Source organism: Rhynchophorus ferrugineus, unplaced genomic scaffold (genome assembly GCF_030347505.1).
Source record: "Rhynchophorus ferrugineus isolate W39M unplaced genomic scaffold, kcgeb_rfMv2 rfM2, whole genome shotgun sequence".
In the NCBI taxonomy this organism is placed as follows: domain Eukaryota; kingdom Metazoa; phylum Arthropoda; class Insecta; order Coleoptera; family Curculionidae; genus Rhynchophorus; species Rhynchophorus ferrugineus.
Genome location: NW_027472581.1, coordinates 21,994,359 through 22,007,540, shown reverse-complemented (window position 1 = coordinate 22,007,540; position 13,182 = coordinate 21,994,359).

Here is a 13,182-nt window from a genome sequence, read left to right as displayed (position 1 = left end):
TGCCTGAAAACCAAAGAGTATAGAAATAAATCTAAAGCAATATCTCCTGTAAAAATACCTGAGCCTGTAAACTTGTTAAAATGTTTAAAAAGTATTATATGGAGCATATTCAATATATGCATTTTAAAATATTAATACTAGATAGACATTTATCAAGACAATAAAGAAATATTTAAGAAATATTGCCAAGGCTTATTTGTATAAATATATATATATATATATATATATATATATATATATATATATATATATATATATATATATATATATATTTAATAAAAGAAAATACCGATATTAAAACATATGGTAACGATAAATTATGTACAAGAAGTTGTCAGAATAGATTTAAATAATTTAATAATGGCGAATTTCGCTTAGAAAATAGAATATTCATCAGACAGAATGCTTTTAAGTCGAAATTGTTACTTCTATATTATCTAAACCAACGTACACAAATATAGCCTTTAGTAGTTTTTTTTATTAAATATTAAGAAAAATTCGATTTATATTTTTGTAATTATAAATTGGGAGCATAACACATTAGGTGCTTGCATATATTTTGAGCAATGTAAACAACTGTTGAAACATTTAACTTAAAATTTCAATTCCATGATTTTAATATTTATCTACATAAAACAACAGTTCTCTATTTAGGGCACTAACAAAGTTGTAGAAAATGATGGAAAATATCTCGATTAATATGAAATAAAAATAAAATGAAAATATTTTTTTAAAAATTAAAAAAACGATCAGAATACATGCAACCATGTAGTAAAAAGGAATAAATTAATATTTTCATCAGAAAAAATAGAACACCTCTCCTTTTATCAGCGGCTAATGATGAGCGGTGGATATTTATATGCATCACGAATAAATAAAGAAATTAAAAGTAAACTTATTACAATGAAAATATACACGAAATGTCTTGCTAAATAGTACTTGATAGAATCATAAAAATAACACTGTATTAAAGAAAACTAATCATTCTTTGCCACTGTTTCATATGATACTATTTGATTTCCTCTGAGACTAATGAACTATCTAACTTCTAATCAGATCTATGAGAATAACACAATGTTTCTGCAGTTTTATTGGAAACATTCAAACCGTGCAATTTGGAATAGTTTATAGGAAAAATACGCAAGGATCTTGGTAGTTAATCTCCCCCAGCTATATGCAAGGAACAACTGGTATACCGGCTAGTGAAAAATCTAATTTTTCGATAAACTAGGAAAAATTTACTGCCTTATTGCCACCCGATAACATCAAATTGCAAGAAGATTTATGTGTAAAACAGATTGCACCACCCGCAAAACAATTTTCAACGGTAACTAGATTCAAATGGACTTTCTCGGGTGCGTCTTTAAATGGGGGATGTTTGCCGACTAGTGGCATTGTATCTGTATAATTTTATTGTTGCCATTGAATGTATGTTATATAGTAACGTATGATTCATCAATTGTGCTATCAAAAATAGTAGACAGTAATATAAAGGTACCTTAAAAATATTTAACTGAAATATAATCAAATAATATAATAATGAGATCAGAAATAGTAAGACAAAATAAAATGTAACTGGGTTATTTATTAGCTAACATCTATTATATTAACTTTTTCGCATATAATATTCTAAGCTGTTTATTATATATTATTATAGTTGGTTATAAATTTCCTTTGAGCTGGAGTTTCGTCCAATAAGTCTTGCAATTTATTATCTTCCTTTTTTCGTTGAAATGTGTTCGTCGTCCAGGCCTTGTGTGCTTTTTAATTTAGTGGTATGAGGTATAAGTTGAATTTGGAGATTAATTTCTTTGTATTAATCTCCTAGAACGTCAACAATCTACCCGTGGGCAATAAGTATTATTATATGATTTCAGTTATATAATATAACTATCCTGACATGTAGTAGATCACTTTAGTAAGTGATCTATTGTACAACTTGTAATCTAAATCTTATTCTACATACAATTCTAACTTATTTTAAAGTCTAGCCTAACTTATTCTAAAAACTATTTTAGGTTATTCTGGAGATTATTAAATCTCACTCTATGTGTCTATTAATCAGTTCGTATGGCAGTTTGCGTTTGAGCCTACGCACTTCACTGTTGATGAATTGATATGAATTGAATTATTAAAATAAATTATCGATGAACCAATACTGCGAGATGTGGGGACATTATCATTACGAGCGAAAGAGTCAGTAAGAATCAGCTAGCGGCACTTAAGCGACGTAGTAAATTTAATGGGTAAAAACAATATGTTATTAGTAACATATTATAATATTATTCATATATTTTATTTCATTTTGTCCTTCCTATTTTTATTAGTATTAAAAAAACACTAATAAGCACAAATTAATCGATTGAGGCCTTAATAAAGCAGTAGTAGGGGCAACAGGATGATGTAATTGCAGTCAGGTTTCAATAACAATCAGACAAAAACTGATTTTAAATTTAATTTACATTAAAATTTAAGGAACAAATATACTAGTCATGCCACTAAATAAATTAAGTAAGAACAGATATCTGTGTTCTCTGAAGTTAATTACTCAGACCCGTAGTTGGAAATCAATGTTAACCAATAAGTCTGATATGTAAGATAAATCGCAATTGATTTCACTCAATGTTGACAAATGATTGGCTAGTTAGAGCCAACAATATTTTTATAATAGGTAAAAAGTAAAATTAATCGGTAAAATGAGCTATTACATATGTTTTTGGAAAACTCAATGAAATTTTCCTGAACAAAATAAGTGCTCCACTACCACGAACTCAATTACCCGATTCTCTAATCATCCTTTACGTTTAATTTAATGTTTTCTATAATAAGGACAATTTTAAACAGGACTCCTGTATTTTTGAGAGCTCCGGTGAGCTGCAATTATACTAAAACCGCGAATAGTGAAACCCGAAATAAGAAGCTTCTACTCTATTTCAATTTCTAGCCCCATAGAAACTGGTATTACACAGTTCACACGACTTCTAAAGTCAGTGTTATATAGCGTGCCTAATGATGCACTGGATATTCTAAGAAAATGGAGTGATTTCTGATTACGTAATATGACGAGTATTGTGTTTACGTTATAAGGGTTTCGTTTATATTTAAAACTATTATTGGGAACTATCGACTATTTTCAGTCAGAAAAACAGTCGAATCAGTCGATAGTCAAAAAAGTCGTGATGTCAGACGAAGATGTACGAATCCTTTCCTGTATAAATATTCATCCCAAAATACAAATGGGATATTCTGAAGTGCTTTGTCACGCTAACTGTAGTCATTAACTGAAGTTGCCGATTGTAGCCGTGAACTAATGGAATTTGGGTACTTCAAAAGTCGAAATTTCAAATCTTCAAAAATCTGCTAACACAATCTAGATACGTTTAAACAGAATCTTGCAGTCCAGGCTATACTGCCATCAAAGACAGGCTAAAATAGGTCGGTTATTCGGACTATATCCTTGCTTTAAGACCATGAAGCAAAAGACAAAAGACTTAACAACATAATATATATCGCGGCAAAAGTCATATCCGAACTCAACAATCATACTATTTCTATTAAAGAAAAAACAGTACGGCGGAAGCGATTGCAAAATCCTTTATAATGGAAGCCAGTGCTAAGCTGTGAAAGAACTGGTGCAACTATCATAAAACCTGGACACTCAATGATTGGAAGAATGGGTGGCATTGTCCGATCAATCATCTTTTAAATTATTTTTCTACAAATGATCAGGTTTATATAATGTGGGGCAAAAGTCCCGCTATCACTGACGCAATTTTCGCTGGGTGTCAATAATGGAACGGTTATTTTCGACAAATATTATAACTATTTCTGCTCGTTCTTGTGGCGTATTTATATCCATCATAAAATTTGGACGTCTACACAACACAATGGGTAAAGCGAGACTGAGCTAAACGTCACATAACCAAAATGGCTCACAAAAAGACATTTTAATGTTAAACAGGATGACGAATACACTGACCTACACCCAATATATTCGGGTGTTTAGCAGGGCAGTGTTCTTGGCCCATTGTTATATCTATTGTATACAGCTAACTTACCCACCTCAAGAAACACTCCTGTTGCAACATATGCCGACGATACACCAGTTTTATCATCACATGAGGATCCAATATCAGCCACAATAAACCTCCAAGTTGATCTTAACAAGGTCGAATTGTGGTTGCAAACTTGGCGTATTAAAGTAAATGAGACAACATATTTTCTTCTATTTTTTAATGGGTTTTTTCAACTTCCGCAAGCAGACAGCGTTAAATATCTGGGAATGTATTTCGATCGACGTTTGACATGGAAAAAAATATAGTGACAAAGCGCAAACAGCTTGGGCTTAAACTAAACCAAATGTATTGGCTGATAGGGCGTAAATCTAAATTATTATTAGAAAACAATGTTCTGCTGTATAAGTCAATACTTGGGCCCATTTGGAGCTATGGTATTGAACTGCGAGGTACTACTAGTAAATCTAACATAGATATCCTCCAGAGGTTCCAGAATAAAGTGTTGTGAGTCATCGTCGATGCCCTATATTACGTGTCCAACAAACTGATTCAGCGCGATATCCCCGTAGAACCCATAACGAGTGTGATTCGGAGTGTTACTGCGAAGTACTCTCAAAGACTATTAGTCCACCCCAATGCATTCGCCAAACAATTAGATATGTGCGATGACAGTGAAGTGCGTAGACTCAAACGCAAACCTACCCAAAACCGCAAACCCTACGAACTGATTAATAGACACATAGAGTGAGATTTAATAATCTCTAAAATAAGCTAGATAGTTTCTACAATAAGTTAGGATAGGCTTTAACATAAGTCAGAGTAGTATCTAGAATAAGATTTAGATTGTAATTTGTAACAGTAGAACACTTACTGAAGTGATCTTTTACATGACAGGATAGTTATATTATATGATCATATAACGATACTTATTGCTCACGGGCAGATTGTTGACGTTCTACGATATTAATTAAAAAAAGTACTAGGAAATTAATAATGTCTTAACGTGGCATTAAATATAAACGTTATTAATTTCATGCACTTTTCTGAAAGCTCTTTTAAAATTCTTCCAGTAATTAACTGAAAGTCAGGTGATTTTTTAGCATTGATTTCTTTCATTATTGTGTAGCGACCGCTACAACACTTTAGGCCACCATGCATTCACTTATAGCAAGTTCAAAGTTTGGCAACGCCGGTGGATTGGTAATAAAAGACCACCACGACCTCCTTATAACAGTACCACTTCCACAGCGCTACCATACTTCCTTTACCTTAACCCAATATCCTGTCATATCTGCCGTCGACCACATGTATGGTTTAATATCGCAATAAACAAGTATTTCTTCCATCATTGTTTTTAGTTCTAGTGTAAATTCCTTCCAAAAATAGTAGTGAGTGTTCGGACAAACAATCGCATCGACAGCCACACATTTCGACCGAACGACCAGACGAACATTCCTACAATTGTTTGTCTTACATCCTTAACAGTGGATTCTCATGTGGCAGAATCTTATTAATTAATAAATATTGTGTTTATATCAGATGTTCACATAATTTTGTCGATACCCTGTATATAAATTTTACGTTACATTTCTATAGACAGAATACATAATATCTTCGATATTGAAAATGCTCAAAGGTAATTTGGGTCGTAAAGCAAAATTTGTCAATGCAAAATACCCCACGGTCTTTTTTCCTATCCGCCTCTCGCACAAATTCAGATTTTCGGTCGGGGCGGCTCCGTGAATGGAAATTATTCGATGATTGATTGCAGAGGTAAGCAGGCACGGATAACGGTGGTTTTGATAATCTCTACCTTTATATTCCTTCCCCTTTGGAATTTACGGCCGCCTTTTCATGGAAATGTAGTCGTTAAACATCACGGAAAACAGCCTTATAAATTGGGCACCGCGTGTTGAACATGTTTATTGTGGTTGTGGATCACTAGGTGTCAAAAATATTTCCTCTGGCTTATTAAGAACAAGTGTTGCGGAAAAATTGAATTTCTTTAGGATGCCGAATTTGTTTTTTTCATTGGAGATAGAAAATTGTTTTTCAAGTTTTCCCTCGGCTGCTTGCGAGATTACAGGCATCATACATAGATTTGGCGGGTCATTTATTATCATGTTTGATTGAAGGGAAGAAAAACAAGGTTTTATGTAATACTTTTTATGTAACAACGTATATTTACTTGATATATGGAGACAGTGTAATATTTTTGACTACAAACTATGTTAGTAATGTGTGGTTGTGGTCAGATTTGGGTTTTTATTTGACGATATTAGCCAATCTTGCATTATACCCACAGAAAAAATCATTATTACTAGTCGAATTATATTTATCTATTTTAGTAGGAGACTAAGACTTAAGCTTCTGGGATCATTTGAGCTTTCATGTTGGCTTCCACAATGAATAATTGTCAATGAATAAGTGTCAGTTGGTGTCAGATTTTCTACGTAATCCTGAAGGTTTTGTTCAACTATTATCAACTATTTCAGCCCTTTTATAGCTTTATTAACTTTTTTTTTATTTTCTTCAGTTCTTTCTGCCATTTCTTTCGCATTTTTTTCTGAAATTTTATCCCGAATTGTACTTGATATATTTATGTTTTTTTTTGGAAATGTTTCATTTAGGAGTCGCGAAATATGCTGCTTTCTGTATGTATTTCCCGCAATATTCATTGCTGCTAATTCTATATCAATTTCGGCTTGTAATAGTATGTTTAAAGAGATGGTTATGTCTAATTTTACTCTAAATGGCGGCCAGTTTGTTTTATTAATACACAGAGAAGAAGGTCTATCTTTGAAGAAATTGTTACTATTATTGGTGAATAATCAGAGGACAAATCGAAACATGATCCTGCCCGATAATTTTTTGTATGAATATTTTTTGTGACAAGTCTATCTACAGTATCGGGTTTTTTAGCTCTGTCTGATGGCCAATATATTGCTTCTCCAGTAGAGATATATTGTAAGTTATCTGTTTTTATCAATTTCAGCAGCTGCCTACGTTTTGAGGTTACTATCCTTGATTCTGACATTAGATTTTTGGCATTGTAATCTGCTCCGGTAATAAACCTATTACCTAGCGTACTAAAGAAGGCTCGGAAATATTCAGAATTGTTATGTTTAGGTGGGTAACAAATAGCATAAATTACGCTCCGTGGAAGAACACGTCCACCAGTCTATATCAATAATTGTCAACCCCCGCAAGCAGAGGATGTCAAATATCTTGGTATGAACCTAGATCGACGCCTAACTTGGAAACAGCGCATACTCGCCAAACGGAAACAACTCGGACTTAAACTCTACCAAATGTATTGGCTAGTAGAGCGGCTACACTAAGACATAGCGAAAATCGAAATGCGATACAACAAACTTTAGGATGAAGGCATGATGACCGAATACTATTGGACCCTAATGCATAGGACAAATCGCAAGCAGCATACAAGACTCAGTTCAACCTGTATTCATTTCTAATTTATACTTTTTACATCAAAACGTTAATGCTCAAAAATTGTAAAATAATAAATTTATAGTATATTTCGAAAACCATAACTAATTTTGAAATACTAGTTGGTGATTGAAATTTAACTTATAAACAGTTTTTGGTTGCTCAGGTCCAAAACCATGTACCCTCACTTATTTTTAACCATAAAATTCAATACATTTCGTCTAATTTTTTTCTTGTTGAGCGACAAAACCAATTTGAACAACCGTGTATACAAATCGAATACTAAATATTTCGTTTAAAACCAATAAAATTAAATAGTGTCCATAAAATCGACCAGAAACAATTCGCCGAGCTAATCAAAGTTAATTCGCCGTATAGAGCGGGGCATTTTGGTCAATGGTTCGCAGCATCTCGACCCCAAACTCTCCCGAAAGGATACGGAGACCTGGGTCAGCCAAGTGTGAAGTGGCGTTTCTCCTGCAATCCACGATAGCAGGAATTACGCCCCGTAACTGGCGGTGGACGCTGCCGGATTACTTGTAAGGTAAAGCACCGTCGAAGGTTCACCTTTGTTAGACGATAAGACAGTTCTGGATGCTTGTAAAGGGCGCCTAAGTTAAAGGCTCGTTCTGAATGTTTCTTGGCATGTCATCGTCCATCTAGCAAAAAAGTAAAACGTCTTTGGATACTAAGTTAAGATGTAAAACTCACGTAAATCAAAAATGTTAGCAGTTGATTTTTTTTTAATTTCATTATGTAAAGAATGGTTTTAATTCATATCCTAGTAATATTCGAAGATATAGTATTCATACAGGCAGCGACAAGACATAGATATGCTTGTTAATCCAGTTTCAGTATTCATTATTCTTATAGCGCTCTCAACAATATAATACAAGTTTTCAAACTATTCAAATGTTCACGTAGGCTGAAATATGAAACTGACAAGGCACTTCTTCTACAGTTGGAATTAGAATAATGTTATTACACATAATTACATAAATAACAAACAAATTAAAATTAGAAATAAAACTAAATGAAACATTTAAGACAAATTAAGTTAGTAACTATATATGTGCATATATCATAAGAAAAAGCCGTTTAAATAAAAAATATCATTTAAATTTTACTTAAATAAAATTTTATATGTATAGCTTGTGTTTCCTGCACTAAATTTCTACAAGTTCAAATCTCAAGATGCATGCAGCCATGATCTATTGATGGATATGCGAAATATTAATTTAAACAAGTGTTAAACAACAAACAATAATAGTTTATTATTTAATATTTATGAATTATTCAACGTATACAGACATTAATTAAAGGATGCTCAACACTACAATTTCGATATTCATTACTTTTATTGTTCCATTTTCAGAAATCTACTGTAGAAGCCCATCAAAACCAGCCCATTTTTAGAAACAGATGCTGATGCTGCCCAGCAACATTACAATTGTCGGTTTTGGTCTCAAAGGGTTAAAAGTGGTGATTTGAGTGTAAGTACAAAAGTTGTCAGTCAAACTATCAGAAATCATTCAAACAGCTTAGCAGTTGACGTACTGAAGGTTTCAACATCGTTGTTTTGTTGCCTTGTCCAAGAGAGCCAACAACATCGACACCGAAACTATACAATAAAACATATACAATGTGCTAAAATCGAGTGGAACCGTTACTGCACATATATACCGATGAAAAGCAGATACCTTTTCACAACCGCTTTAAAAAAATAAATAAGGAAATGCACACAGTAATCGTTGTAATAACTAAACAAAAACAAACAAAAACCTTATTTAACTTATCTACTACACATACTTTATATTCTACTGTATACATACAAGCCTAATAAATCTATATACATACAAGCCCTATAAACCACTACCAACTGACTACTTTGAAGTCGGTACCGCACTCAAACAGTTATATTAAATTAGATTTGTTTTGTTCGTAATTTAATTTTGTGTATATGCGACAAAATTATATTATTATTTTTGTATAGTTTGGGCTCGGCACCGACTTAAAGGTAATCAGTTGGTATTAGTTCAAATAATATTGTAACTAGATAAATAGGTTTAGGTAGACATTAAGCTAAATTGTGCATAAATAGTAGAATATAAAATAGGTGTAGCAGATAGGTTAAATAAGCTTTTATTTATTTGGTTATTACAACGACAACTATGTGAAAAATTTATTTTAAGATGTTTTTTTGTGTAAAAAATTTAAATTTGATTATTTTTTAATTTTTAGTAAGTTCCTTATTTATTTTTTGAAGTCGGTTCAATTTTTTTCTTAAAAATAATGTATTTTTCTCTTTTTAGTGTTACATATTTACTGAATTAATCACGCAGTTATTTTATTTTTTGAGGAAAATTAGCGAAAAAAAGAAATTAGAGAAAAAAAGAAACAATGATTGAAAATTAGGAGCGCTTCATACCCCGGGGTCCGCTACCTAACCTAGGTGATTTGACAAATCTTCTCACTAAACAACAACAAAAAGTTATTGTCTCCGCGGAGAATCGAATCCGCGATCTCAGTTTGGGAGCTAAACGCTTTAACCATTACACCTTAGAATCAGCTGTCTACGATATCTCTACGAAGTCTTATATGTTATAGTTAGTGCTTAAAAAGCATACTGAATGGCAATTTTTGCACTGAACAACTATCCATTTTCCATTACATCAGCTCAGCACTATCATTATACAAAAATATCTGTTTATTTTTGATAAAATAATGTGTGAAAACTTGAAAAAAACATTGAAATTTCAGCGTTACTCTAGATGTACAACCCCTTTCCCCCAATCATATTCTGATTTGGTTACAATGGGATCACCTCGCCAGTGCACTCTTTCGAATAAAAAAACGAATTTTGTATATCGGCCCATATATGACAGAGAAATCGGCGAACGTACATTAAAAAAATATATACAGGCGATCATAGAACATTCTCTTTTTTCGAAGTCGGTTAAAAAACGGTGGAAAACATTTTGATGAATGATCTTCAATAAATGTCCTTTTAAAGTGAAAAAATTATAATTTAATATTTATCAGACTCCAAATCAATACATTCTGATGCACTAAAGTCAATTCTCTACTAGATACGCCTGTCTGGCTATGTGTTGGACAGCATTTAGAATATAAAAACTAATATATATGGGCAAATTTAATAAATTCATTAGCATCCTTGTCCTGGTAATTCTAGAATAATCCAAATAAAGCAAAAGCAAGCTCATTAACAGCAATCAACATATTTATGCTTATATTAACAAGAGCTACTAAGTCAACTAAAGCCAATAAAACCAAGTTTTTAATAAACATTTATGAAACAGCTGGAAATAAAACAAAGTAAATGCTTTCGTGTAATAACACGGGACTGGACTAAAACAAAAGACTGAAAACTATGTGGTTAATAGATTTAAAAAATTGGTAGTTCACACGGAAAGATCTTCGGACGGGCATCAACGAAGCACTGACCTCCGCCTTGCCTGGAACTTTGTGGGCTTTAACGCGGAAATGCCAAGGTAATGAGGCACTCAACCGACTGGAAATTTTGCTTTTCCGCTGAGGACGAGATATCGGACTAAGACCGTTTTACGTCCTTCGTCCTGCAACGCGATTAAAGTTTTTCGATTAATTACAAAGGAAGGGGCTTATAAAGGTAGACAACAATGTAAGATAAGGATACCTATCGGTTACAAGACTGGCAGGAAAACAAAATTGGAGGTTCGTTCCAAGACGTTCTATACTTAATTACACACGGACAATATGTTGGCCTTAATCAATAAATAAGCTTTTTGTTATCTTCATTATTGCATTGTTCATGAGCTCTGAAAATGGTTATCACGGACTAAAGAATTTCTCTATGTTTTGACTCTGATAAGCCACGGAGTTTGGTGAAAAAGTTGATGTCTCGTAATTTCAACATATAATTTATCCATTGCATTTCTTGAACTTATATTAAGCGGAAATCAGAAGAAGGATATAGGATAGAGGAAAGATAAGTTGTGATAAGAAGAATTGTAATTTTTACCGAACAAATTAACTTGGAATAGCAAGAGTTCTAGAGGCTCATTATGTTTTATGAGTTTATTTTGGGACCTGGACCGTTTTACCTAGTATTCAAACGCTAGAGAACAACTTTCTTAGAAAAATTATTTAATAATATTTCTGTTTTCTTCTGCTGCTGACAGCTCACTTCATGTTCGCCTCTAATTACCATATATAGAGCAATTCAACTATGGGGAACAAAATGTTACGTGTTATAGTCGATGTGCCGTACTAGGTTTAGCATGAAGTGATACAGACCGATATTCCTTTAGAACCCATAACCAGCTCCAAAAAGTGTCAGTGGACCCTAGTGTAATTATCAATCAGATGAAAGTGCATACACTAAAATGTTTACTACCATCTGATCTAGTCAATAGACAGACTTTAGAGTAAAATTTATAAAAAGATATTTTATATAGAAGACTAATTACTGTAAGTAATTTGGTACCTGTCATGTTTACAATAATTATCACGAAAAATACCTATTGCTCACTGGAGAGATTGTACAATCACTAAGAGCTCAAAATATTACTTCATTTTTACCTAAAGACTCTGATAAATTTTTTGATAACTTAATTAATTAACTTTTGATTAAAATGGGGTTGAGCTAAGGTATTTCCTTCAGTGGCTAGACAAAACTAGAAGATGATATTATAATTTCACCTGTTTCGGATATTCTGTTCAGAGCCACTCAACTTTTTGGCCGCAGATAAAACGAAATTTTTAGTTTTCCTTTGTCAAAAGAGCTTCGTATAGAAATGTTTTACTGTTATCAAATAAAAATCCTAAATGTGTGTTGGCATTGAAATTGTTCATAGTCGAAAGCTAACTTCAGAACATCTACTGAAGATATTTTTCAAAAGCTTATTTATAATTTCGTTGCGTTAGTTAATTTGTGGTTGCAATATTAGTTCTTCACTACTTCTTTCAAAGCTGATTTATTATAACATATACCGCTTGTTGAGATACTACAGTGCATTTGCAGCTTCCCCAAACGTTATTTCCTTAGAGAAAACTTTATCTATCACAATTTGTAAAATTTGTTGGTCCATTTTCCACTGTTTCCCTATCCTCCAAAATAATATACAATAAGTATTATAATAATTATTATAGGTAATTGTATGTAAAGAAACACTTTTGTATCCAGTAATAGGACACAGGGGAACCCCAAAATTGCCTTTTTCTTACAAGAACTGTTTAGAAAGTTAATGAAAACTTTTACAATTTATGAATTGTATCTTTATTGATGAACACTTCAATATAATATAGGAAAGTATTCCCGACAAAACAGCAATAGACAGCTTCCACTAAAACGGTATCAACTGGGAAACTACAGGACGTGATTCTATATCCATACATTTAGGCCAGGTATAAAATGGGACGCATCTTGGTGACGAGATGCAGTTTTGAAGAAAGAAACGACCGAAACGAAAGAACTACCGTACAATATTGCTTCGCAGCGTGCCCTAGCTCAGTTTTGACTATCGCGATACTTTGAAACGCCTTAAATCTAAGTCCTAAAGTTTTCGTCTAAAGTCATGGTGAGTGTTTATTTAAACATAGAAGAGGAATTTATCTAATCTCTGTGGATTTGAAAAGTTTTGTACGATACAAGTCACGTAGACTACGTGAGAATTAAATACTTTAACTAAAATTCTTCATTAAATTCTTTAATTGA